This window comes from Mauremys reevesii, linkage group 5, assembly GCF_016161935.1.
Source record: "Mauremys reevesii isolate NIE-2019 linkage group 5, ASM1616193v1, whole genome shotgun sequence".
Classification (NCBI taxonomy): Eukaryota; Metazoa; Chordata; order Testudines; family Geoemydidae; genus Mauremys; species Mauremys reevesii.
The window spans coordinates 127,987,666-128,014,811 of NC_052627.1; the positions used below are offsets into that span (position 1 = coordinate 127,987,666).

Sequence of the window (27,146 nt, forward strand, 5' to 3'; positions counted from 1 at the left end):
TGTGGCTCTTTCAATACCAAGTGCCCTGCATCTCAGAGGCAACCGAGCAAACGCACTATGTGTTGCTGTCATTGCCTCAGGCAGCATTAATTGATATAACCTTCTCTCCTCAAAGGATTCCAGGTTGTTTCTTTTTAGTCTAGAAATATGCTTATTTTACAGTGCTCAGCACAGCATGTGCCTCTTTCACCTATTTGATCCCATTCAGGCCCAAAGGACCCCTGTAGAGACACAGATGGCGTGATTACTCTTTATAACTTGCCTTCATCACAGTATGTCATAGCAAAGTGGGTGTTTGCTCAAAATGGGGAGAAGTAGTCACTAAAGTCCTGATCCATAACTCCTGGAAGGCAACGGGAATCCTTTCATCAATTCCAATCAGCTCGATCCAGCCCAGATCTGCTAAATAAATAAAATATATGGAGAGATACCTATCTCATAGAACTGGAAGGGACTCCAAAAGGTCATGGAGTCCAGCCCCTTACCTTCACTTTTGTCCCAGATCCCTAAATGGCCCCCTCAAGGATAGAATGCCAAACCCTGAGTTTAGCAGGCCAAACTAAGTGATTGGGCAACAAAATGGCAAATGAAATTTAATGTGGATAAATGTAAAGTAATGCACATTGGAAAAAATAACCCCAACTATACATACAACATGATGGGGGCTAATTTAGCTACAACGAGTCAGGAAAAAGATCTTGGAGTCATCGTGGATAGTTCTCTGAAGACGTCCACGCAGTGCGCAGAGGCGGTCAAAAAAGCAAACAGGATGTTAGGAATCATTAAAAAGGTTCAGAAAAGGGCAACTAAAATGATTAGGGGTTTGGAGATGGTCCCATACGAGGAAAGATTAAAGAGACTAGGACTCTTCAGCTTGGAAAAGAGAAGACTAAGGGGGGATATGATAGAGGTATATAAAATCATGAGTGATGTTGAGAAACTGGATAAGGAAAAGTTATTTACTTATTCCCATAATACAAGAACTAGGGGTCACCAAATGAAATTAATAGGCAGCAGGTTTAAAACAAATAAAAGGAAGTTCTTCTTCACGCAGCGCACAGTCAACTTGTGGAACTCCTTACCTGAGGAGGTTGTGAAGGCTAGGACTATAACAATGTTTAAAAGGAGACTGGATAAATTCATGGTGGCTAAGTCCATAAATGGCTATTAGATAGGATGGGTAAGAATGGTGTCCCTAGCCTCTGTTCGTCAGAGGATGGAGATGGATGGCAGGAGAGAAATCACTTGATCATTGCCTGTTAGGTTCACTCCCTCTGGGGCACCTGGCATTGGCCACTGTCAGTAGACAGATTCTGGGCTAGATGGACCTTTGGTATGATCCGGTACGGCCATTCTTATGTTCTTATGTTATGTTCTTATGCTCAAACCACTGAGCTCTCCCTCCCCCCTAAATGGAGCACTGGTCCTGACAAAGAGTGTAGCTGGTTGATCTCATCGGAAAAATGTCTCTTTTCTCCTTCTGCCTTCACCTTCACCTCCACATCTCTCCCTCTCACAGCTGTTGTCCTTTAAAATGTAAGCGTTGTCACTTTTAACCCCATGAAGTATTTGTATGGGGGAGTTATGCAAATGTACAACACATAGTGTCATGCTTCTTTGTGTGTGGACCTCTCACTCTGTAGACTCACTTGTTCATTGGAATGTCTGTTTCCTGATCAATTTATTTATTTATTTATTTTTATGTAAAACCTTAAGGACCAGAACGTTGCCTCTTGAGAAAGTTTCTCTGGAAACCCAGAAGGCGACTTTGGCTGTTTTATGATACAACTTAAGTGCTATCAGCAACACCCACACAGTTCATTTCTGTCATGGAGAAATAACTCTCCTCTTTGTTTCTGAGACAAGCATTAACACAATAGACATAATGATGCAAGGTTACAAAAACTATATTCTCTAGTTAACTGACAGGTAACTGCTTCTGAAGCAGGAGCTATAGCAGATTCAATGAGAGAAGCCCCTGCGCAGCATTACCCTAGATAGGGGGTTTCCTGGAGGAAAGTGATACCTGTGCTGACCTTAAGGTGGCTGCGTGGTGCAGCAGGGAGCCAAGGACCTGGTCAAAAGGACCTGGAGGCAGTGCAGTGTCACAGACTTTTATTGGATCTCGTGATATTCTTATGTGGTTTGGGGCAGAACCAGCTGCCCATTCCATCCTGGAGCAACCTGCTTCCCCAGGGAACAACAGAAAGGAAACTCAGTGAGGGGGAACACACAGAGTTTTCCTGTTTTGCAGGCCCATCCTATGGGTTTCTCTTTGGGTGGGATAGATCTGGGCCTCATGGAGAAGAAAGGGCTACAGGTCCCTCAACCTCCACTCCAGCCTGGCCATCCAACAGGCTATGACTATTCCCACAGCAAGAGAAATAACATAAGTATTCCCTCAGTGTCTTCTCTTTTCCTGCATACCAAGCTAATTGAAATGCTGTTACAATGTCTTAGTGAAAAGTGTCTTGGATTTGAGCAAGTCACCTAAGTCCTCAACCCCTAATTTCACTATCTAGGCAGCAGAGATAACAGCACTTATCTACCTCACAAAGCTGTGGTGAAGATTAATTAGATTATCTATTTGTTTTAAGGTTTTCTATAGCAGCTCTTTCTCTGGTGAATTAAATCTGCGTGGTGAGGTCCCCAGTGGGCTTCAGAATAACATAAAATGTAAAGCACTCAGAAGATGGTAAAAGGTCTATTCGAGTGCTATTTATAGAAAACACATGATATAACCTATGGTATTTCCAGCTGGAACCTACTGCACAAAACCCAGGAATACTGATCAGAATATTGAAGACTATCTCTAGCTTGGCCGGTCAAAAAAACCCAAAAAAAACCAATGAAAGATTTTCCCATTGGAACATGGAGTTTCATCAAAATGTTCTGCCGGGAAATCTAAACAAGTATTCCCCATTAATCTCTGCAGTCACCTGAGCCTGCATTATTTTATGCAAATTGTAGTTCTGGATCTCTCATGCCCCTATTTTACCTATGGGCCTGGCTTCCCAGCTGAGCTATGTCTGCTGTGATGCATCATGGTCTTTCCCTATGGCTGAGCTGCCATAGTGCACAAAGAACGGTGACTTTTCCAAACATCTAGACATTTCCTTTTTTTGTTGTTTGTTTTGGAACTTTCATTCTGCAAAATGTTTAGATATTTCAACTTTTTGTCTCAATTCAAGACAAAAACAAATGTCAAGATATCAGTATTTTCCCCAAGAGAAATTGCAATTCTATCAGCTTTACTGTGTAGCTCCAGTATTTTTCAAAGGCACCTATCACTGTGACTTCTAAGTGCCAATTCTGTCAACACTTCAACGTGGGTTGCACTGGGGAGAGTATTCAGTTGAATGAAGGACTATCAGATGCTCTGCCGGAGAGACTCGGAGTTCCCAGACAGTATAGCGTAGTCATGGTGAGTGTGGCACTTCATTTAGGTGATGTGTAATTGCCTGGCATGTGTGTGAAGTTACCTGAGAGGCCAGTGATGTTATGTCACCTTAGACCAAGGACTGCGCCTATCAGCTGTAGGATATCTCTAATTTCAGTTGACAGTATCTTTCCTGGAAACCCGCGAACGGAAAATGAGGCTGAGATGCCAGCAGTAATGAGCACAAAGTGGATACAACATGGAAAGGAAATCACTAACACCAGCTTATACAGGGACTCACTTTTCACAAAGCATCAGACAGAGGCTACTGAGGAGCTTTTAAGAAAACCAGATGACTGGAATAAGCAGAGCAATTTATAACATGTCTATCTTTTTCCACCTAGTCTACACCCTTCAGGGAAGGGATACAGAACAAGGTATAGTTGCAGAGGGACCGTGTTTAGAATTGTAACTATAGAAGGGCAAGGAACTGAAATAGATTTGCTTCATGGAATTGCATCATTTTCACAGGAGAGGTGACCTTTAAAATATGTATCACATGGGTGGGGGTTTGGGTAGCTATTTATACTCTATTAATCTCGCTGGCATATGTCATATTTTGTATCTGTGACCACCAAATGCTTTTAGAATCATAGAATCCTAGAATATCAGGGTTGGAAGGGACCTCAGGAGGTCATCTAGTCCAACCCTCTGCTCAAAGCAGGACCAATCCCCAACTAAATCATCCCAGCCAGGGCTTTGTCAAGCCTGACCTTAAAAACCTCTGAGGAAGGAGATTCCACCACCTCCCTAGGGAACCCATTCCAGCGCTTCACCACCCTCCTAGTGAAAACGTTTTTCCTAATATCCAACCTAAACCTCCCCCACTGCGGCTTGAGACCATTACTCCTCGTTCTGTCATCTGGTACCACTGAGAACAGTCTAGATCCATCCTCTTTGGAACCCCCTTTCAGGTAGTTGAAAGCTGCTATCAAATCCCCCCTCATTCTTCTCTTTAGTATCTTAGTTGCAGGGGCAGCATACCATAGTATGCAATAGCTTCCTGTGTCAATCACAGTCCAGCTGGGTAGCACCATTTAGGGAAGTTTTGCTATCCATCATGCTAAATAAGGACCTGACACAATGCCCACTGAAGTCAAAAGGAGTCTTTCCATTGACCTAATGAATGCTGGATCACACCCTAAATCAAAGTTCCATTCCTCATTACACGGATATCTGTGCTGTGTGGTAGCAATGCTTTTGGAGATAACCCATATAACTGCCCCTCAGCCACAGACCCAACCACCACTGGCTGTGAGTGAAGATCCCTGCTGGTATTCTTCTAATCATGCCACTCTCTTGGGCTACAGCTACATTTTCAGAGTTTTTTCACTGACAGTTTTGTCAGTGATAGAAAAGCGCTACAAGAAAAGTGCTGGTTTGGGTTTACATTGTGTTCCACAGGCATCAGAGCATGTTTACAGATGCAGCACTTGCATCGCAGATGAGAGGAGCGCACTGCGGTAGCTATCGCACCATGCACTGCTCTGGAACACAAAGCAAATCATTATTGTGGCAGGGGTGGATATGTGTATCTGACAGCCGCGGGATGCAACCAGTCCTGAGGCAGGGGGACTCTGCACAGCACATTCTTTCTGCCTGCCTCTGTTCCCATTGTGGGAGTCAGCAGGAGCATTTCACAATAATGATTTGTTTTGTGTCCCGGAGCAACGACTGCACCAGCTGTCAGAATGGAGCTAAAGGGGAGGGGCACATACCTGCAGGCAGAACTGCTGAGTTTCAAAGAGCGGCCACTCCCGCTCTGCATTGTGGGACAGCTTCGGAGGGCCATTGGACCCATAAAAGCAATCAAGAGTCTTCACTAGCACATCAGCGCAAAAGCATCAGCCCCAAAAGCAAAAAGACTCTCGCTGGGGTGGTTTTATTTTTGTGCTGAAACTCAGGAGTTTCAGCACAAAATGTGGATTTCCATTGAAGACAGTAGCGTGTCTTTTGCGCAAAAAACTGATTTTTTTTGTGCTAAAACTGGCAAGTGTAGACATAGTCTTGGTCTCCAGAGATACTGGCTTCAACAGGGAAAAGCTCTCATTCCACCCACCCCGGTCCAATAGTAATAAATGCACTGGGTTAAGTATGTGCCATCACCTGTGATCTGGACTCACATTCTCCTGGGATGGCTGGCTGACAGTGACTTCCTGGGACTCTGCCCCTCCTGAGTTATGCCCTAGTTGTGAGTCACACTATAGACACCATGGCAGCAACTTCATTTTTCCAGTTGACAAAGGCAAGGTGAGAACTGAGGCTGCTTGGTACAATTCCATGGAGGGCTCTGAACATCAGAACAGAGATTTGAGCTCGATTTCATGGTCTATATTGCCCCCTTTCCCATAGTATCTGAGCACCGCACAATATCTAATGCATTTATCCTCTCCACACCCAGGAGAGGTAGGAAAGTGCCCATCCCCATTACAGATGAATAAGCAACTTGACCCAGGTCACACAGGAAGTTTGTAGGAGATCAGGGAATCACACCCAGGTCACCCAACTCCCAAGCTATTGCCCAACCACTGTCATATTCAGTGTGGGAGCTGGTGCACAGAGCAGAGCATCAGGGTAATGTTTTCACAGTGACTTGTTTTGCTAGCAGATGGGCTGCTGCATTTTGTGCCATGTGGGTTCATTTCCCGAAAGAGTAATTGGCAAAAACCAAGCTTGGAGGTCAGGAAAGCATGTATCAATATGGCCAAGTCTGTGTCTGATAGGATGGGGCTCAATCTTCCAATCTGTTAGAAATGAAAGTCGGTGGATGCTTTTTTTGCTGCCATGGTCGTTTTGCATACAGTAGCATTGGGATATCCAAAAGGACCCAAAGTCTGTATGTGGACATAGCAATCTGTGGGGAGATGCCCTTGGTAATGGTCAATGTTATCGAGGAAACATGTTCTTCAAAGAGTCTCCATCTTTCCACCAACATTAGCTCAGTTCTCCACTTCTGTAGACCTCAGGCAACGCACAGGAAGAAGAACTCTTCCCCGGTCTTCTCTCTACGCATGAAGCCTGTGGTGGAAAAATGTTTATCTTTTCACTTGAAAAACCTCGTTAGTAACTGACTCACATTTTGATGCTTCATTTTGTGTGCAAAAAGGGCTAGAGACTTACTATTATTAAAAATAAAAGTTTAGTTGTACAGCAACCTTTTGAATGTTTACCGGAGCCAATGATCCTTAGCAATGTTCCAAGTTCAAACATTAACAGCTCTTGAAATTAAGCTTTATTCACCAAAGCTTCAATGTCATGCACTTGACCTCAGCTACAGGGCAGTCCAGTAAACAAAAGTTGTATTTCTCTCCTAATTTCTGTGGTTTTGCTATGAAGTGGCATAAATAAATGCATAAAAATATATAGAAGGTTTCTTGATATTTTTTAGTGACTATCCCTGTTTTTGGGGTGACCATTCTGGAATTGTCTGATTCACTGTACACAAAGTAGAAAATGGTGTATGCTGTAATGGTGCGCCCTTGGCCAGGTCAGCAGCACAGGAGCTGGAAACTTATGACTGCTGTGTCTAAAATCATGACGCTCTACTGCCTGAGCTAAAAGACCCAAGTGTGAGAGCCATGTTTAATCTCCTGAGGGCTGTACTGCTTTGGTCTTATTCTGGCGGTTGGGCTTGGTGTTGGGTGGGTGGGTGGTGTTTAGTGGCCTACGGTTAATGATACATTTTAGTCACAGGTATTTTTAGTAAAAGTCATGGACAGGTCATGGGCTAAAACAAAAATGCTCCTGTCCATGACTTTTACTATATACCCGTGATTAAAACTTGGGGGAGGGGTTCAGGGGGCGGCCCTGGGGGCGCCATGGGTGCTGGGTGGGCACGGCCCAGGGGGGCGAAGCAGGTACTCAGGGGGGCGTGGGTGCTTGGGAGGGAAATGTGTGTCCTTGGGGGGCAGGGGCACAGCCCATGGGGAGGTGACACGGGTGCTTGGGGGCAGGGGTTGGCTGGGCTTTGGCAGGTTCCCTACCCGGCTCCTGGAAAGCGGCAACCTCCAGCTCCTAGCTCCATGTGCTGCCTCTACTTCACCCCAAACCCAAGTTCTGCAGCTCCCATTGGCTGGGAACCGCAACCATTCGGAGCTGCGGAGGTGGTGCCTGTGGGCAGAAGCAGCACATGGAGCTAGGAGCTGAGGGAGGGGAATTCCTGTCGCCCTTCTGGGGAGCTCCCCCCAGGTAAGCACCACCCCGCACCCAAACCTCCAATTCTGAGTCTCCCCCAGCAGCAGCATGAGTTTCTCAGGTGGCTCTCAGGCCAGCCACACGGGCTGCTGCAGAGGTCACAGAAAGTCACAAAACTCAGAAATCCTATGCTCTGGCTGCCCTCAGCTGCTCCAGAATTACCGTTTTCTTGCCATTGGAAAGTCGTTTTAGGTGTGTGTTGGTCCCAGTGGCGGAATGGAGAAGAAAAATCCTTTTGAAGGCAGGGCCGCCCAGAGGATTCAGGCAGCCTGGGAAAAAGCAATTTTGGGGGCCCCTTCCATAAAAAAAAGTTGCAATACTATAGAATACTATATTCTTGTGGGGGCCCCTGTGGGGCCCAGGGCCTGGGGCAAATTGCCCCACTTGCCCCTTCCTCCCCCCGGGCAGCCCTATCTAAAGGTGCCAGTGGCTTCTAAAATTGTAATTCAGAAAGACAAGATATTATTACTATATAATGCCCCGACTTAAGGGACCTTTTGCCCATCTCAACTTGGAATTAAACTCATTTGTTGCATTAAAATCTCCCATTCTCTTACGATGTAAGTGTGATAGGCTGAAAGCAATACAGAAAGTTTTGCTGTAGAAACGGTGATGGCAATTACTGAAACGATGCAAACTGTTGGCTGGTGTTTGAATTACTCACAGTTTAACATATCTTTATAGCAAACCAAATAGATGGAAATAATGTACTAGAAGCATTGCAGGAAGAGACCGTTAATCAATAGCTGCTTCTTAGCATGTGTGCTAGACTTTATTTGTGGTTAAAGTTTGTTTCAAACATGAAAGGCAGAGGGAAGGGTTTGCTATTGTTTTCATCTGTTATATATTTGGCTGTATACCAGTATATTTTTCCGTGGAATCATTTAAAACTCCCAGTTAATATGTTTCACATGGTTGACATTCTTTAGCAGCTGAGTACAGTATACAGTCAAATTAAAAAAAAAAAGACATATAAGTTTAATTTGACAAAAAAGCAAGACCAAGGAGGAATAAAGAGGTGCAGCGAAGGGTAAAAGTGAGAAGTTAACACACATAATTAATTAATTTCTACAATCTGCTTTATTATATGCTCTCAAAGACACAAAAGCTGTTGTAGGAGGTGAAGATTTTAAAAGCAAAGGGAGAGACATTATCACTTCCTTTGTTAGCAAGGCAGAAAGCCCTCAATTAATGTCATCTGAATAACAGGAGTCATGTTTTAGCACAGACTCCTGGGCTAAACCTGGAGAGTGAATCACTTATGAAAATGGACAAATAGAACAAGGACTCCTGGCATTTGGTTGTTGTTCTGTTTTCAATTGTGTTTGAAGAGTCCTCAAAGAGGTTGTAGGAAGTTGTCTTTAAAAACATGTATGTCTTATAGAAAGATTCCTATGCTCTTGGATCAAGCTCATATAGTACTTTGCTAATGGAACCCTCAAACCCCCTTTACAAAGACTGGGAAATATTTTCTAGAGAGGTGAAGTGATTGCCTTAGGTCACCCAGCTGATCAGAGGGAGAGACAGGACTAGAACTCTGGTGTTCTCACAGCCAAGCTGATATCCCAGCTCCATGCACCATGCTATTTTTATTATTACTGCAGTAGTTCCTGCGAGCCCCAGTCATGCCCTGGGCCCCATTGTACTAGGTGCTGTACAAACCCAGAACCAAAGTCCATGTGCCAAAGAGCTTCTGTCTCTTGTTTAAATATTCATTTCTCTCCTGTTGTATTGGGGTCAGCTGGAGAGATGGACTGAGGGTATGTCTTCACTATCTGCCAGATCAGTGGGCAGTGATCGATCCAGCGGGGGTCGATTTATCGTGTCTAGTCTAGATGTGCTAAATCGACTCCCAAGCGCTCTCCCGTCGACTCCTGTACTCCAGCTCAGCAAGAGGCGCAGGCAGAGTCGACAGGGGAACAGCAGCTGTTGACTCACTGCAGTGAAGACACCACGGTAAGTCGATCTAAGTACGTCGACTTCAGCTACATTATTCACTTAGCTGAAGTTGTGTAACTTAGATCGATCCCCCCCCCCCCGACACACACACACATAGTGTAGGCCAGGCCTGAGTGTTGGCAGTCATGTTTCTCACGTAACAGCCCTGAATGAAGGGGCCGTGGACTACAAAGAGAGGTTATACTAAACAAAAACAGGTGAGGCTGACTTGAAGTGAAATAAAATAAAAAATAATAATAAAAAAAACCTTTTGTCACCTTTACTTTTAAAATGTCTATTAAAACAGTTTTCTTTGTTTGCTTTTAACATCAGCTAAATCATTGGCTAAATCAGACAGTGCACTTGCAGGGCTTTTCTGTTGACTCACCCTGTTTGGAGATGTTAAGTTCTGCACAAAGCTCTGCATTGAATGCTGACTCATTGTGACAGAAGTGGCTTGTTAATTCCTCCCTGGTTCTAAGAAAGGCGGGAGTGGAAGGTAGGCTAGAGAACAATTGATCACCTGCTATTGGAAAGCAGGGAGTGTTCTCAGGATAGAAAGACTCTTTATGAAGAATTTAAACACTTTAAGGTGACAGACTATATGGAGTTAAGTGAGAGTATGGGGAAAATAGGGTAACCTTAGAAAAAGTGCTACTGTATTTGTAACACTGACAGATGCTGGTTGTTGGTGGGCAGGATTGAACCTGGGACCTTAGTGCATGAGCCTCTACAGCATGAGTTAAAGGCCAACTGCTTGTCAAACATGAAAGGCAGAGGGAAGGGTTTGCTATTGTTTTCATCTGTTATATATTTGGCTGTATACCAGTATATTTTTCTGTGGAATCATTTAAAACTCCCAGTTAATATGTTTCACATGGTTGACATTCTTTAGCAGCTGAGTACAGTATACAGTCAAATTAAAAAAAAAAGACATATAAGTTTAATTTGACAAAAAAGCAAAACCAAGGAGGAATAAAGAGGTGCAGCGAAGGGTAAAAGTGAGAAGTTAACACACATAATTAATTAATTTCTACAATCTGCTTTATTATATGCTCTCAAAGACACAAAAGCTGTTGTAGGAGGTGAAGATTTTAAAAGCAAAGGGAGAGACATTATCACTTCCTTTGTTAGCAAGGCAGAAAGCCCTCAATTAATGTCATCTGAATAACAGGAGTCATGTTTTAGCACAGACTCCTGGGCTAAACTTGGAGAGTGAATCACTTATGAAAATGGACAAATAGAACAAGGACTCCTGGCATTTGGTTATTGTTCTGTTTTCAATTGTGTTTGAAGAGTCCTCAAAGAGGTTGTAGGAAGTTGTCTTTAAAAACATGTATGTCTTATAGAAAGATTCCTATGCTCTTGGATCAAGCTCATATAGTACTTTGCTAATGGAACCCTCAAACCCCCTTTACAAAGACTGGGAAATATTTTCTAGAGAGGTGAAGTGATTGCCTTAGGTCACCCAGCTGATCAGAGGGAGAGACAGGACTAGAACTCTGGAGTTCTCACAGCCAAGCTGATATCCCAGCTCCATGCACCATGCTATTTTTATTATTACTGCAGTAGTTCCTGTGAGCCCCAGTCATGCCCTGGGCCCCATTGTGCTAGGTGCTGTACAAACCCAGAACCAAAGTCCATGTGCCAAAGAGCTTCTGTCTCCTGTTTAAATATTCATTTCTCTCCTGTTGTATTTGGGGTCAGCTGGAGAGATGGACTGAGGGTATGTCTTCACTATCTGCCGGATCAGTGGGCAGTGATCGATCCAGCGGGGGTCGATTTATCGTGTCTAGTCTAGATGCGCTAAATCGACTCCCAAGTGCTCTCCCGTCGACTCCTGTACTCCAGCTCAGCAAGAGGCGCAGGCAGAGTCGACAGGGGAATAGCGGCTGTTGACTCACTGCAGTGAAGACACCACAGTAAGTCGATCTAAATACGTCAACTTCAGCTACATTATTCACTTAGCTGAAGTTGCGTAACTTAGATCGATCCCCCACCCACACACACACACACAGTGTAGGCCAGGCCTGAGTGTTGGCAGTCATGTTTCTCACGTAACAGCCCTGAATGAACGGGCCGTGGACTACAAAGAGAGGTTATACTAAACAAAAACAGGTGAGGCTGACTTGAAGTGAAATAAAATAAAAAATAATAATAAAAAAAACCTTTTGTCACCTTTACTTTTAAAATGTCTATTAAAACAGTTTTCTTTGTTTGCTTTTAACATCGGCTAAATCATTGGCTAAATCAGACAGTGCACTTGCAGGGCTTTTCTGTTGACTCACCCTGTTTGGAGATGTTAAGTTCTGCAAAAAGCTCTGCATTGAATGCTGACTCATTGTGACAGAAGTGGCTTGTTAATTCCTCCCTGGTTCTAAGAAAGGCGGGAGTGGAAGGTAGGCTAGAGAACAATTGATCACCTGCTATTGGAAAGCAGGGAGTGTTCCCAGGATAGAAAGACTCTTTATGAAGAATTTAAACACTTTAAGGTGATAGACTATATGGGGTTAAGTGAGAGTATGGGGAAAATGGGGTAACCTTAGAAAAAGTGCTACTGTATTTGTAACACTGACAGATGCTGGTCGTTGGTGGACAGGATTGAACCTGGGACCTCAGGAGTTTAGTGCATGAGCCTCTACAGCATGAGTTAAAAGCCAACTGCCTATTAGCTAAGGCTGTAGAAGAGACTCATTTTCTCTCTCTCTCTCTCTAAGCAGTCTCAGTGCCACCAGATGTGACAGAACACCACATCCAGGCAGTGTGTGGGTTACACATTTTCTTAAGACTACAGAGCAGGGTAAGAGAGTGTAGTGGCATGAATGTACAAGGAATATAGGTGCTTGGTCTACACTACATACTTATTTTGGTATAACTAAATTGCTCAAGGATGTGAAAAATCCAACCCCCTGAGCAACCTTACCTTACCTATCTTAACCCCACCTGTAGACAGTGCTATGTCAGCAGGAGAGCTTCTCCCACCAACATAGCTACCACCTCTTGCAGAGGCGGAGTTATTAAGATGACAGGAGAGCTCTCTCCCATCAGGCTAGAGCATATTCACCACATGCACTAAAGCAGTGTGTAGTAGTGCAGTAGGGCAGACCTGCCCTTAGTAGGTTGGTGGTCATAGACTCAGTAGGTGAGTGTACTTCGCCATCAGATAGATGAAGATGTAGGAAAGAGACGATTTTGGTGGGTATTGAATGGGAAAAGTTAGAGTGGGTAATTCATAGTTTATGTGCCCTGTTGCCAACCCCCTGTGTTTAAAAATAATCAGATTAAAAAAAAATAAGGAGGGTGGTTTTTATTTGTGTATTGTATAGGAACTGGGTAGTATCTTTTTGTTATCTGTTTTTTTTTCCCTTTAAGGTTCTTGTTTTCAAGCTTTCCTCTGTAACTATGAATGCTAGAAGCATTCTTTATTTTTTTAAATGAAAGGGGACATTCTCCTGTAATAACATGACCCCAGTGTGCAGGGCTTAAAGAAAAAAAAAACACCAAATATTGTGAGGCTCTCAGGAGAATTGTGAGAGCTGGCAACACTGAAATCCACAACACAATGTAGGGTGCTATCCTGTAGTCTATATACAGTACAGGCAAGACATGGGCTGACTGCATAGGAGTTTTTTTCTGTGTAAAAACTACAGAATCAAGTGTGTGATCTGAATGCAGACACTGCTGTGTTTAATCAAGCTTAAAATATGTCTTATCTGTGTAGGTACCCATATGGCATTCCTCACTGCCATTTGGAAACAGTACTGTTACTAAGGCCATGCCTACACTAAAAAGTTAAGTCAACCCAGCTACGTCACTCAGGTGTGCAAAACATCCACAAGTTGACCTTACCCACGGGGTAGACAGCACTAGGTTGATGGAAGAATCTTCTGTCAACCTAGCAACCGCCTCTTGGGGAGGTGGATTAACTACAGCGGTGTGAGAACCCCTCCCATTGCTGTAGCGAGTACTACATTGAAGTGCTACAGGTTTAAAGACGCTTTCAGTTTTAATGAGGTTTTAATTCAGCCCATCACAAGGTTTCACCCAGCTCATAACAGTATATTCACTGTCCTTTTATGCTTGCCCCAGCATTTGAAACAGGACATTTTATTTTAAAAAACTTGGAGCGAGGCGGCCTGGCAGGAAGCAGTGCTATGAAAGTCAGCTCACCCCATTATAAATACTTGATGGAAACTACAAGCTGAACTGCCAAGGTCATGTTGGTAGTAGGCGAGATGAGTCCACCCTCATCACAGAAGTGAAAGAGGCATTCCACAAAGAACTAAAGAGGGAGCTTTTTTTACTGTATTGAAGAATCATACATGTCAGAGATGAGAAAAACCTATTAGGTCATCCAGTCCGTCCCCTTGCTAGTGCGATATTGTTCCCTACTGCACGCTACATTTGTCAGCGTTTTGTCCACTCTCTGTTTAACAGCCTCATGCAATGAGGCTTCCGCCACTGCCATTGGAAAAACTCTTAAACAGTCCGGCACGTTACACTATCAGCTTTGTGTGGCTTTAAGATACAAATGGCTAGGACGTCTATTTGATTTCAACACAGCCTCGCGCGTTGTCAGCGTTATCTCAGGCTCCACAACGGGTTGCTAGGCTAAACGCATTATAATAACTGAAATGAAGCAGTGAGGGCTTGATCTAATGAAGTCAGTGGGAACATGCCCATGGACTTCAAAAGGTGCTGGATGAGGCCCCAGTTCAGCACCTATTGATTGCTGCCTGCTAAAGAGGGTGCAGAGTATTGGGGAAGAATGGGAAGGTGGAGAGAGGAATATTGTTCTTTATCTTCAGGTCTCTCACTGCAATGTTTCACCTAAAACTAAAATAGAGACTCTTCTTTGGGTTATTTCCTTTTCTTTCCAATGAACCACAAGACAGCAGCAAAAGGAGAAATAATTTGAAAAAAAAAATTAAGAAAAAGAACAAATCAGACATGTACACTGCAGAAGCTCAGCTGCTGCTGTGTTTCACTGAAGCTGGGAGGTGAGCTGACAGGCCTCATCACTCAGCTTGCAGATGACCAGGCTCTGGGGTGATGGATAGCCAGGCTCATCAGCAAGGTCAAAAGGAATTTCACAGCACAGGTGGGGAAAAACTTGGAATGATCAGTTTGACCACTGCTACCATCTATTGCTGTTTCTCTTTTAACTAAAGGCACGTTGTGTAAAAGAATTATTGTATTCAGTGTGTGCTGTAATTATTTCTGCAGCGTGGTTTTTATATAACTTTACACAACAGAGAAAAGGCAAGGTCTCTGCCCTGAAGAGCTTACAGTCTAAGAGCTCATTCTACAAATGCTCACCAATACAGTGACACCCGATGGAGTCTGATTGAAGCCAATGGGACTTTGCATGGAAATAATGAAGGCACTGATCCTGTAACTGACTCCATGTGGCATCAGAGTCCAGCTGCATAGAATTGAGGTCTCTGCTTACAGGTACAAGTGTCTTCTGGATGAGGCCCGAAGAACATGTCTTGTGCTTTACACGTTACCTACAACCAACAACAAAATAAAAGACAATGCTAATTAAAGTTGCAAAGTCAACCACTCTAAAGATAGGAAATTCTAACATTTATTATTTATTGGTATGCAATTTCCTAAATTTAGGTATTTAAAGAAAAGTGAAAAAACAAACATTTATCATGTGAAGCTGTAACAACCCTTTCCGTGATAGGACATCACTGGGGTGCGCACCCATGACGTCCAACACTGCCGCACACCTCTCTACTACTTGAGTTTTTAAAAGAGTAACAGCATTAGATGGTAGCAGTGATAACCTGTTATCCTCTGTAGATCGTCCACTGGGGAGAGACACGTAACACTCTGAAACAGTGGCTCTCATAATGACAAACACCTACCCAAGTGAGCATTTTTATAGCTAGATATCTCTATAATAAAGCAGTGCCTCTGAAATTCTTAACTGCGTTTCCAGAAAATAAACCTATAATGCTAACAAGACTTCAGCTTTCAACATATATTATATAAGAGCTAGATATTTATTATTATTATTATTATTATTATTATTACTATTATTTAAAAGCTGCTATTTCCACCTAAGTGGAACCCCTGTGGGGCATAGATCAGGGTTCATATCACACTCCCTGTCAGTACCTGGCCCGGGGAAGCTAACGATCCAACACCTGGACCAATTTCGGTGATGAATCCTGTTGTGCATATGCTAAGAAGAAGGGGAACCTCATCAGTGATGGGGGAAGTGGCTCTTATACATGGCCAAGATGTTCAAAATTGGGTGCCTGTAATTAGGTTACTACTGCACATTCATATTTAGGTGACTAAGTAAGGGACCTGATTCTCAAACGTGCTGAGCATTCAATAGCTGCCATTGACTTTCTTCATCCTCTAAAAAAAAAAAAAAATCTTGCTCTGGAGTCCTTCAGCACAAAAGACCCTCTATAAAAATAAGTTCAAATGATTATAATATTGTGACATTTTTATTGGTTGAAGGTTTTTTTCCCCTTTCATGCTTCCTTCTCCCCCGAACACACAAGATATATATATTTTTTCAAACTGCTCTTTAAAGTAATACTCTAGGAACATAAACCAAAGTCATTCTATAAGCAGCAGGTCAATTTAAAAACAATGATCTAAAAGCCTCCCATTTGTATAAAACAGGGCAATTAAATAGCAGTTTGAAGGCTGTAATTCCAGCTGGTGAGTGCGTGGGTTGTGCTTGATTTTCAGATGCTCGCCTTAGGCCTTCACCAGTCACATCCTATTAAATATTGTCTCTATTGACCATCGGGTGTGGAGAGCACCGAGTCATTCTGGTCATTGGCTAATTCTTGCCCTAAGGAAACTGGAATGCTTGTGCTCTCGCTCGCTTGTGCACCGTTTTACCTCCTGTGTGTGCACAAAATGGACCTCATGCGGGACTAATTTGTTAATGAGAAGGAAGTTATTTAAATTTCAAGAGAAGTGAGTATAGCTTCAAGAGGAAGGGCCTAACTAGTTGCCCACAGTTAAATGACAGACCGATTGGGGCTTTATTAAGCAAAGGCATCATCATGGAAGACACTGTAATAGCCTGAAGTTCCTTCAGTGCTGTCATTTGAATGAGCGTTCATCCCCTCAGCGTTCATTGTCTTCTCTACATAATAGCTATGGGATGTGATGTGCCTGGAGAATGATGGGGAGTTAGGGATTCTGGGTTTTATGCCTGGCTGATATTGACTCACTGAGTAGATTTCAGAAAGCCATAACTAACCTCATCACTTATAACAAGTTATAATTAACCAAGGCTACGCATCAGTTTCCCTATTGTCAAATAGGTGTAGTCAGACCTATCCCACAGAGACGTTGTAAGGGTTGGGGAATGTTAGAAAAGAGTGTTGAGATCCTTGTGTGAGAGCTGCACCTTACTGGCCAACTATTGGTGGCAGTGGAAACAAAGATGGGCCTGAGTTTTAAAATTTGGTTCTGGTTCTAAATTTATGAACAATCAAACTAAAGCTCAGGGGTGTATAGACCTGGAGCAGCTGCCCGCGAATGGACCCAAGGAGCAGCTCTCTGCCGAAATGATGTCAGAGCAAGCACCAGAGATGGAGCCTGGTACGTTTCTGCTGCCTTGCTTGTTACTATTAATATATGGATGGGTGGGATTTCCAGATGATGGCTCTATTCAGTTATTAATACAAAGTGGGGCTTTGGTGTGCTCCCATTCAGAGCAGAATCCTTGCCATTTATCTACCATACACCCTGCTTCGTCCAACTCTATGTGGAATTCAAATTGGACACCACAAAATGAGGACAATATTTAAACAAGCCATTTTTATGAGATTGCTACTAGTTACTCATTGTTGTAGGTATGGGTTGGGCTTCACAATCAATAGCTTCACATACCCTTCCTGCGTCATACAGTGCACAGTATAGCCAGCTATGAAGGTGCTTTCTCCAAGACTGCTCCTAGCCTTTTCTGCAGTAGCTGGTCTGTATTGCTAGCAGCTGAGCTCCTCTGTCTTTCATCTTTAGAGAAGTCATTGATTTTGCCACTAATGTTTACCCATTACTGACTGGTGATGAAAGTGAACTTCTCATGGAGTAGGAACTCCAGTTGATTGGTTGCATTCTGGGGAAGGGCAGATTTATTAGGTCTGCTTCTGTAATTCATGAATCCTCTCCATTCTGAGATGTGCTGGTTGGTCACTGGATGCCTAAATATTTCCAAGAGTAGATGACTGGCTCTCCTCATGGGCCTGGAACAGAAAGTCATGGTTCCGTTCGGGGACATCCAAAATATCAGTGTTCTCCAGAGTTTGACCTTCCCGAAAGGACTAAAAAACAATAGCAAATGACCAGACCACTCATAAGTCCCCCACCTTCCTGGAAAAAATGAAAGGGATGTGGAAATCATTTTGAATGATTTTTTTTAAAATTTGTACCTTACTATGATGTATGGTCGTTTTCATTGCTGTTCCAAAAAGCGTCCAAAGTGGCCAGTGTTTTTTGACTGAATAAAATAAAGCCCAGTGATTAAAAATGATCATCTTTTGGCCCTGAATTAATGCAGCCCTTTTGAGAGTGGGAAATACACTTTTTATTATTATTAAATAATAAAGAACTCTTTCTTTTTCCTTTCAAGGCCCTTCCACTTCTGCAAGGCAAATACACAGCACCAGAAGCCTGAAGGTAAAGACCCACCAACTGTGAGCAAGGAGAAAGAGTGAGCTGATGGAAGAGCTGCCAGATAAAATGAATCAGCAGCTAGAATTCCAGAAGGATCAAATGGAGTATGAAAAGGATAAGGAGGAATGAAGGCGGAAAGAGAGACGGAGGTTGTACAGCCCAAGGAGAAATTGGTGGATAGATTCGTGGTGCATGACTGCAGATTGAGGGAGGGAGACAGAGTGCAGAAGAAGCATCTGTCTGAGTGATTACTTGCAGTCATGGCTACCAGAGTACTTCCCCCTGGAGCCATGGTTCCTCACAGCTTTTGCATAGCCATCTATGAAGGTGCTTTCTCCAAGACTGTTCCCAGCCTTTCCTGCAGTAGCTGGTCTGTATTGCAAGCAGCTGAGCTCCTCTGTCTTTCATCTTTAGAGAAGTCGATAGCTCCCACCTCCAGACAGGAGCTCCCCTTCGCCCTTCTCTCTGGGGCTGGGAGTTGTAGCTCAGACTATTTCACCGGTGTAAAATAAGCAAGTTGCACACAAGGCAAAAAGAGCAAGTTTTATTATATGTAATGTTAAAAGTGGCACAGATTTTCATGACTGGCATAACATGCCCATTCTCAATACATCATAATAAAGATTTACACACCCTTATCACAGTAATCCATAAACTGTGATTTGCTGTATGTGGCCAGTATTGATAAAATACACAACGCATCTGCATACATGTCATGAAAGTGATTACAAAATTCATAATGCCAATAAATTTAAAAAAATCCACCAGCTAACCCACACCCATACACAGCCATTTCATTATCCCTCACAAATAGGACTGTGCAAACCCATTATGTGGGCTCAGGAAGCAGCCCCAGTTTCCACTGCACATGTGGATCCAACACCAGTGAAGACAGGTTCACTGTCGGGCTGTGGGTACTGGTTCAGAAATGGAGCAGTACCCTGAGTTCACCCCTGGCCAAAAGGTTCCCCCCATCTCCTTGCAGATATTCTGCAGAACACAGAAAGACACAGTAATGAAGATTGCACTGATGACACCAGCATCCAAACAGTTTTGAAGGCAGAGCCAACAGGATTTCAATCCACCATATGCATATCCAGCAGTATCCTCCAGCTCCTAACCCTAAACATTCATATGCCCCTTCATGCTTCAGCCACCATTCCAGAGGTCATGCTTCAATGCTGATGATGCTCGTTAAAAAAATTATTTGTTAATTAAATTTGTGACTGAACTCCTTAGGGGAGAATTGCATGTCTCCTGCTCTGTGGTTTTACCCAAATTCTGCCATATATTTAGTATTATGGCAGTCTTGGATGATGACCCAGCACACGCCATTGGATTTAAAAACACTTTCACTGCAGATTTGACAAAACACAAAGAAGGTACCAATGTGAGATTTTTAAAGATAGCTACAGCACCCCACCCAAGGTTTAAGAATCTGAAGTGCCTTCCAGAATCAGAGAGGGACGAGGTGTGGAGCATGCTTTCAGAAGTCTTAAAAGAGCAACACTCGGATGCAGAAACTACAGAACCCGAACCACCAAAAAAGAAAATCAACCCTCTTTTGGAGATATCTGACTCAGACGATGAAAATGAACATGCATCAGACCACACGGCTTTGGATCGTTATCGAGCAGAACCTGTCATCAGCTGTGAGTTCCTTGGATTTCCAGGTTGCACTTGGCCAACTACCAGAATGACACCTTCCAAGGAAAATGCCACTTCTGGGAGAAGAAGTGTTTGTAATTCTGTAGGTAACAAGTTAATATCTTCTCAGCTGGGACTGAACCTTTGTTGTGGGTAATAGATGTTTTAGAAATAGATTCATATGGTTTATATCTTGTAATATTTGTGCATACTTGTTATTGTATATGTGAATAGTGATATAGATTATATAACAAGAGAAAGGGGAACTGCCCCTTTAAGAATGGGGTGAGTGAGCTCCTGTGAAAGCTGTAGTGTTCAGTGAGCACAGTGCAATTGTTCCCTGTAGCAGGAGGCTGGCTGGCAGCCGCGCACTGAAGAGTTCTCTTAAACAAGAGACTTGGATTCCCAGACTAACCAATGTTCTCCTTAAAAAGCCAAGCCATGCGATCAGGCTTGGCACTACTGAGGGGCAACGGGGGACATTTCTCTTCCCAAGTGATCTTGAAGGGGCACCAAATTATTGTCAGAAAGGCCAAATGCGTGCAGAGTTCTCTACTGTTAAGGGGTGGAACAGCAAACTGGAGAGTCATCATCCTTTACTGAAATTATAAATCACAGCAAGGGACCGATACAGTAGCCCAATTTTAAGCTCTTAAAATCCAAGGTTTTCCAGAGGTTTAACAAGCCCCTGGCCTCCTGGAAGGTTGTTTGCTTTTTAAATAAACAGACATTGAGGAGCCCCAAAATACACACATTTCCCGCACCCCTCACTAAAGGGACCCCAGAACTCGCCTGCTTGTGATTAAGGTGGTGTCATGGGACATGATGCTGCTGGCTGAATTCATTTTTTTTAAATGACGTTAAATCGCATCCCTAATCATTTCTGATTGTTTAAAAACAATAAAACCCACAGAGCTTTTCAAAATAATATAGACATTGTCCCTGATGTCATTTCAGTTTGGGTAATTACATTCTCCCTACCTAGATTTACCCCTGTCATTTCAGCATTCCTCACACCTGACCAAAAATCAAGCTGGGCAGAGAGGAGTTGACGAATCAGCAGATATTCTATACATGTTACCTGCAGCAATAAAGTAAGGGCCAGATAAGTGTAGCAAAAAACCCTGCCAAGGATACATCATCCATCATCCTCATGACTCTTGGAGGCAGAGAATGGCACATAATACAAGAATCCCTGCAACCCTGGGTCTTTGCAATCTGTATATTCAGCTGCCTCCTAATGTGTTCTGTCCCACTGACACTGGACACTATGTCAAAAAAGGCAGGGGATCGTAATCACACAGGGATGAGAGACGAGGAAACACAGCTGGGGACTTTGCTCCCTTTGGAAGTGAAAGAGGTAGTGACAGCTCTGGAGAATAAGGGAGACAGAAGTATTATCTGGGAGAGGAATAAAAGAAAATGATAGAAACTGAGTAACAGATGTATCCTTCCAGGACTCAGCATGGGAGCAATTCAGAGGGCGGCGTACAAGAATAAACACATTACTTGTGCAAAGGGTTTTTATAGTCTGTCTGTGTATGTATGAATGACTGTGGGAGCCTCTCGCCTCCAGAGCACCAGTATTCAGGTGCAGTGTTGCAGGGTTTTTAGGGACCCTTTTAGCTGTTTTGGTGCCACAGCAATCTGTCGTTTTCCATAGCCTAGCCCTCCAGCCATGTCAGTACACTGTCCATTTCCCTTCCGGGGTCAACAGAAAAGTCCAAAAATAGGCACCTCACATCTTCCAGCCCATCTCCCGACATCAATCTGGAACTTGTCATTCTTGGCCTCTCTTACTCCTTTATCACCTGTGCACCTCCTTTTGATCTGGGGAAGAGATAGGAGAACCCAGGCCTGCCCTCTCCTCTGGGTTCCAGCTCAGGGGTGCTGTTTTAGGGTAAGGACTGTTTCTTCGATCCCTCTGTCAATCCCCTCTTCACTAGGTTTCTGGGCTCTACTATTTCTGCCTGGACCTGTGTTTCCTCACAGCTTCTCCTTAGCCAGCTATGAAGGTACTTTCTTGAAGACTGCACCCAGTCTTTCTCTGCAGCAGCTGGGCTATACTGCGAACAGTCCCTCTGTCTCTTGCCTTTAGAGCAGATGATATCTTCCCCCACACACTCAGCCCTATTCCTGGAGCTGGGGTTGTCTTTCAGGCCTCTTGCCTTAGGAAAGTCAGCTCAGGGCTTTTGCCAGCACCTTTCAGCTGAACACCCTCTCCAGTTAGCCTTCCAATCTGAAGGGATCAGCAGGCCACCCTTCCCTATCAGTGTCTGCCTCCTGTGAGAGAGGAGGCTGACTTTATGCTGGTCTCCTTCTCCCAGTTCCTTCCCAGTTCACTGTGTGAGAAGGGAGTCGTGCCTGCCTTCACTGCAAGGCTTCAGGATCTTAAAAGTCGTGTCAGGATTCCTTCTGCAAGCACCATTCATTCCCAGGAACATTAAATCTCTCTCTATATCTATTAGGCCCTTCCAAACTCATAAAGGACCATGCCAGGTGGGGGTGAGCTGAGCACTGGGCATTACTGCCCTTTAGGGCAGGTCCTGCCATCACAATGACTAATTATACGAGTAACAGCAGGCTACCATTTGTGTAAAAGCATGCTCAGTTATGGATAGCTTCCTAACTTATATCTCTGAAAAGTATCAGACCAGATTGAAAAGGGAAAGCAAAATATATTGTAAAGCGCAGCAGGGAGCATGGTTGAGAATGAGAGGCATGAGAGATCTGGACTTAAATCAATGTAGCTCCACCGATTTACACCAGCAGAGGCACATGGTATGAACTTCAGAATAATATAGCTCTTTAGAGGCACCCCTGGTCTACCTCATTTAGAAGTTAGTGGGCTAGATTCTGATCTCAGTTGCCCTAGTATCTATATATAAAGTAATTCCATTGAAGCTAAGAGATTTGCACTTGTGTCACTGAGATCAGAATCTATTTCTGTTTATACCGTGTGTCCCCAGCTATCTGTTCTCATTCTCTCTGCTATCATTCTGTGTGATGCCTTCATGTCTCAGGTTGCCATTTATTGTTCTAAAAAAACTTAAATCAATTTTCCATTTATATTTTTATATCTGGACCATTACTGCCACTGAAACATGTTTGGCAAGATGATCCTTGAATAGAATGGCACTTTGTCTATAAAAGAATAAACTAGTAGTTTAAGCATGAGACTAGGAAACAGAACCTTCTGCATTGTAATCCTGGATCTAATACTTATTGTTACATTGATCAAGACACTTGATTTCTCTCTCTCTGCTTTCCCATCTGTAAAATGGAACTAAACTTACCTAGCTCACAGAGGAAAATAAATTGTTTAATTACTGATAAAGTTTACAGCTGACACAAACATTGAGGAAGTGGTAAATAATGAAGAGGATTAATCACTGATTGAGAGAGATCTGGATCGCTTGGTTAAACTGGGTGCAAGCAAACAATGTATTTTGATATGGCTAAATGTATATATCCAGGAACAAAGAATGTAGGCCATACTTACCCAATGAGGGACTCTGTCCTGGGAAGCAGTGACTCTGAAAACGATTTGGGTGTGTGGGGTGTCATGGTGGATAATCAGCTGAACGTTAGCTCTCAATGTGAAGCTGTGGTGAAAAGAGCTAATGTGATCCTGGGATGCATAAAGGGGAATCTTGAGTAGGCAAAGAGGGATTATTGTATCTCTATATTTGATAACTACTGCTTAAACACTGTGTCCATTTCTGGTGCCCACAGTTCAAGAATGTTGATACATTGGAGAGGGTTCAGAGAAGAGCCATGAGAATGATAAAAGGATTAGAAAACCTGCCTTATAGTGATAGACTCAAAGAGCTCAATCTATTTGCCTTAACAAAGAGAAAGTTAAAAGGTGACTTGATTACAGTCCATAAGTATCTACATGGGGAATAAATATTTAATAATGGCTGTTCAGGAATTATTTTGGGGAAGTTCTATGGCCTGTGTTATATAGAAGGTCAGATTAGATGATCACCATAGTCCTTCTATGGCTTTGGAATCTATAAACAATATTTGTACAGAACTTTGAAAATGAAAACTGATGGCCTTATATTTACTGTTGTTGTAATATTCTCTCCAAAATCAGCACTATTAAAGAAGAACTGGCTTATTAGCACAGTGTAGGTTGGTTCATTCCCTGGGGTATTATTTATCACGTCTATTTGTTATACATTATTATTACTATTCCCTTTTTAAAACATGTTTTTGTGATACTTGTAAAAACAGACGTCCAAAATCCAACAATATTTTTTTCCAGATAACAATTGTTGGTAGACTTTTTTGGTAAATAAAAAAAAATGTGAAGGATTGATAGACTGTAAACCTAGTGCTCATTATGGTCATCAACTCTGATCTGCATAACGTAGTCCCTAGAGTTTCACCCTTAACCCAACAGTTCGCAAACTGGGATATCTCAAGGCCAGTTTATTTCAACTTTTCCTTTGAAGAGCTGGCTGCAGCCTCGACAATGGCTAATGCCTTGGTTTTCTTTTTAATTGAATTTTAATTGAACGCAGTGCTGGCGATCCACCAAATTGACTATTTGCTGCTTGTTTTCATTTTCCTGGGTGAGCATACTCCGAGATTCTCTGGCACACTGATCATTGCTCCTGCCCAACAGATCCAACATTAGGTTATTCCTTCTCAATTTCTACCTAATCTTTTCTCTCTTGGATTCAGTTCATATAGCCTGGCTGAAAAGCTTATTTGTCTCTAACACTCATATAGCTGCAAAAAGTTCTAGCTAACTTTTTTCTGCCCAGTTGTCTCAACTCAGTGGTTGCACTGGTAGTGATACAACACATCGATGGGTCTATTTCCCCCTTACGCAGAAGCCTCGTAAAATCCCTGTACACCACTTAAAGCCTGATTTTCAAAAGTGTTGAGGAGGGCCTAGTGGTCAGGGGGGTGGCCTGGGACTTGAGAAACCGAAGTCCAATTCCCTGCTGTGCCAGGGACATCTTGTGTAGCCTTGGGCAAGTCATTCAGTCTTTGTTTGCCTTAGTTCCCCACCTGGGAATGAGGGGTAATAATAAGCACAATAAATACATTAAAGATTATGAGGTGCGCATAGGGGGAATCTATGAAGGGACTTAAATACTGCACTGTTGTGCTGCATGGCATCTACAAAATCCAGAAACAACACTGTGATCCACGTTGAGTTAGGTGCCTGGAGTCCCTATGCTATGAATGGGGAGAAATAGGCCCCTTAGACTACAGTCCACAAAAGCCAGCATGGTGGGGGGAAGGGGGGGGGACGCTGTCTAAGATAGCACAAGAGGTGATGCTGATGAGATGCGTGTGTGCTAAGCCCCCTGGGAGATAGGCACCTCGCTCTGCTTAGCAATCCACAAACAGCCCCTCACCCCCTAGAAAAAGGTGGCTTAGGCCCCTGCCTCACGACACAGCCAGAGGAGGGCGCTCCCACCTTGTAATTTCAGCCCACTTTTGTGGCTCCTGCCCTCACTACTACAGTAATGGAGGCCAGATAAGTACCTAGAATAGAACAGGCCTGCAGCAGCAGCAGCTCCAGTTAATTTTATTCAGAACTTCTGATGGCTCAGATATTTTGAATATCAGGCGATGAAGGGCTTAAAGGGATTTTGAATAGTGCCTAGGTCTCAGAGGCCATGGAGGCTCGCTGTGAAGGGGGGCACAGGGGGATCAGGGTGGGTGCTATGCTTGGGGAGTGAGGGGAGCTGAGACTTGGGTGGGAGGGCAGTTGGCTCTAGGAATAGGGGCCCTGGCAGTTCCTACCTGATACTTAGCCTGGTCCTGGGTACTCTAGCAGCCATTCCAGCCCCTCCCAGTCCTGCTGTCACTTCTGTCCCCTACCCTGCTGTGTGTGTGCAGTTTACAGGGAACATTGTGTTACGGGTGCAGCCTGGGACAGCGGGGCCACTGTGCCCACCTTAACTCCCCAGCCTGGGCTGGCTCTCAAAATGCTTTGCTAGTGACAAGCAGCAAACCCCTCCAGGTGTTGTTATCACTCAGCATAACAGCATGTAGAGCCCCACACCCAGTTGGATTGCATGAATGCTCCCAGAGCCACTCATGAATCACACAGAGAAAAGCATCAGCCAAATCCCCCTGCCCCCAGCTCCCAGCCTTGTACCTCAGGAATATACTGTCTTGCAAATTTATTAATTGGTTCACCGCTTCATCAGTGGAAAGTGGATATACACCAGCCTTTGCAGACCTGAGCAGATTTGCCACACACTTCGGGCAAACTCACTGGTAAAGATAAACAGTTAAACAAATGTATTGATTACAAAAGATAGATCTTAAGTGATTGTAAGTGATAGGCAAAAAATCAGAGTGGTTACCAAAATAAAATAAAATATAAGCATGCGGTTTAAACGCTCAATCCTATTAGTCCCTTAAACCCTGGGCCAGTCTCTTCTGTTGAAGTCTTCAGTCTTCTTCTGAGTGTCTTTGTTGCTTGCAGCATAGGTGGGGGCAGGAGAAAGGCCAAGCATGGGGCCCCTGTGTGTTCTGTGTCCTATGCACTTGGAGAACACAAGTCCAGGCATGTCAGGTGGGCATTGCTGTTTATTTGTTTGTTTGTTTTCCATTGCCACTATCTTCCAGCATGTCAGCTGCTTTGTTTCTGCTGTCAGTAGAAGTGCTGCAGTAATCTCCATCCTTGTATTTCAATATATTTTGCTCTGCACGCAGCAGGCAATAATGGGACTTAATAGTTGCAGTGGAACCAATTATTACTGCTTTTCAGTTGGATCCCGATTCAGATGCTGTTTTCTGCCACTGTCAGCTCACACTACCAACTCACTCAGGGTAGTTACGATGATACTCATAGAACCGCTAGAGGCAGCAAGATCCCCAAACATCCCAGTTGAGTAGTTTAGAACAAAGTCATGTAGTGTCTGGCATTGGTGATATTTGTTGAGCATGTTGACTTTTTTTCCTTTGTTGGAATAGCTCAGTGCTTTGAGCATTGGCCTGCTAAACCCAAGGTTATGAGTTCAATTGTTGAGAGTGCCATTTAGGGATCAGGGGCAAAAATCTGTCTGGGGATTGGTCCTGCTTTGAGCAGGGGATTTGACTAGATGACCTCCTGAGGTCCCATCTAACCCCGATATTCTATGATCATTTTATTATTTTGTTCATTGTTCTATGCTTAGGTTACTTTTTTTATGAAATATGAAGCTATTTCCCCACATAGTTAGATTCTCAGTCCAAACAGAGGTTCAGAGGAGAAAGGAAATAAGACTAACAAGTAGGCATACCCCAG

General features: G+C 43.5%; 1 long non-coding RNA gene across 1 annotated transcript in view; it reads right to left on the reverse strand.

Moving 5' to 3' along the window:
* Positions 1 to 6,210: 6,210 nt before the first annotated feature.
* Positions 6,211 to 27,146, reverse strand: part of LOC120406709 — a 90,090-nt gene continuing 69,154 nt past the window's right edge. Inside the window, exons 3-4 of the long non-coding RNA XR_005599511.1 lie at positions 14,891 to 15,081; positions 6,211 to 6,457 (exon numbers count right to left, since the gene is read on the reverse strand). This is a non-coding gene — a long non-coding RNA (uncharacterized LOC120406709). The remainder of the gene's footprint in view (positions 6,458 to 14,890; positions 15,082 to 27,146) is intronic.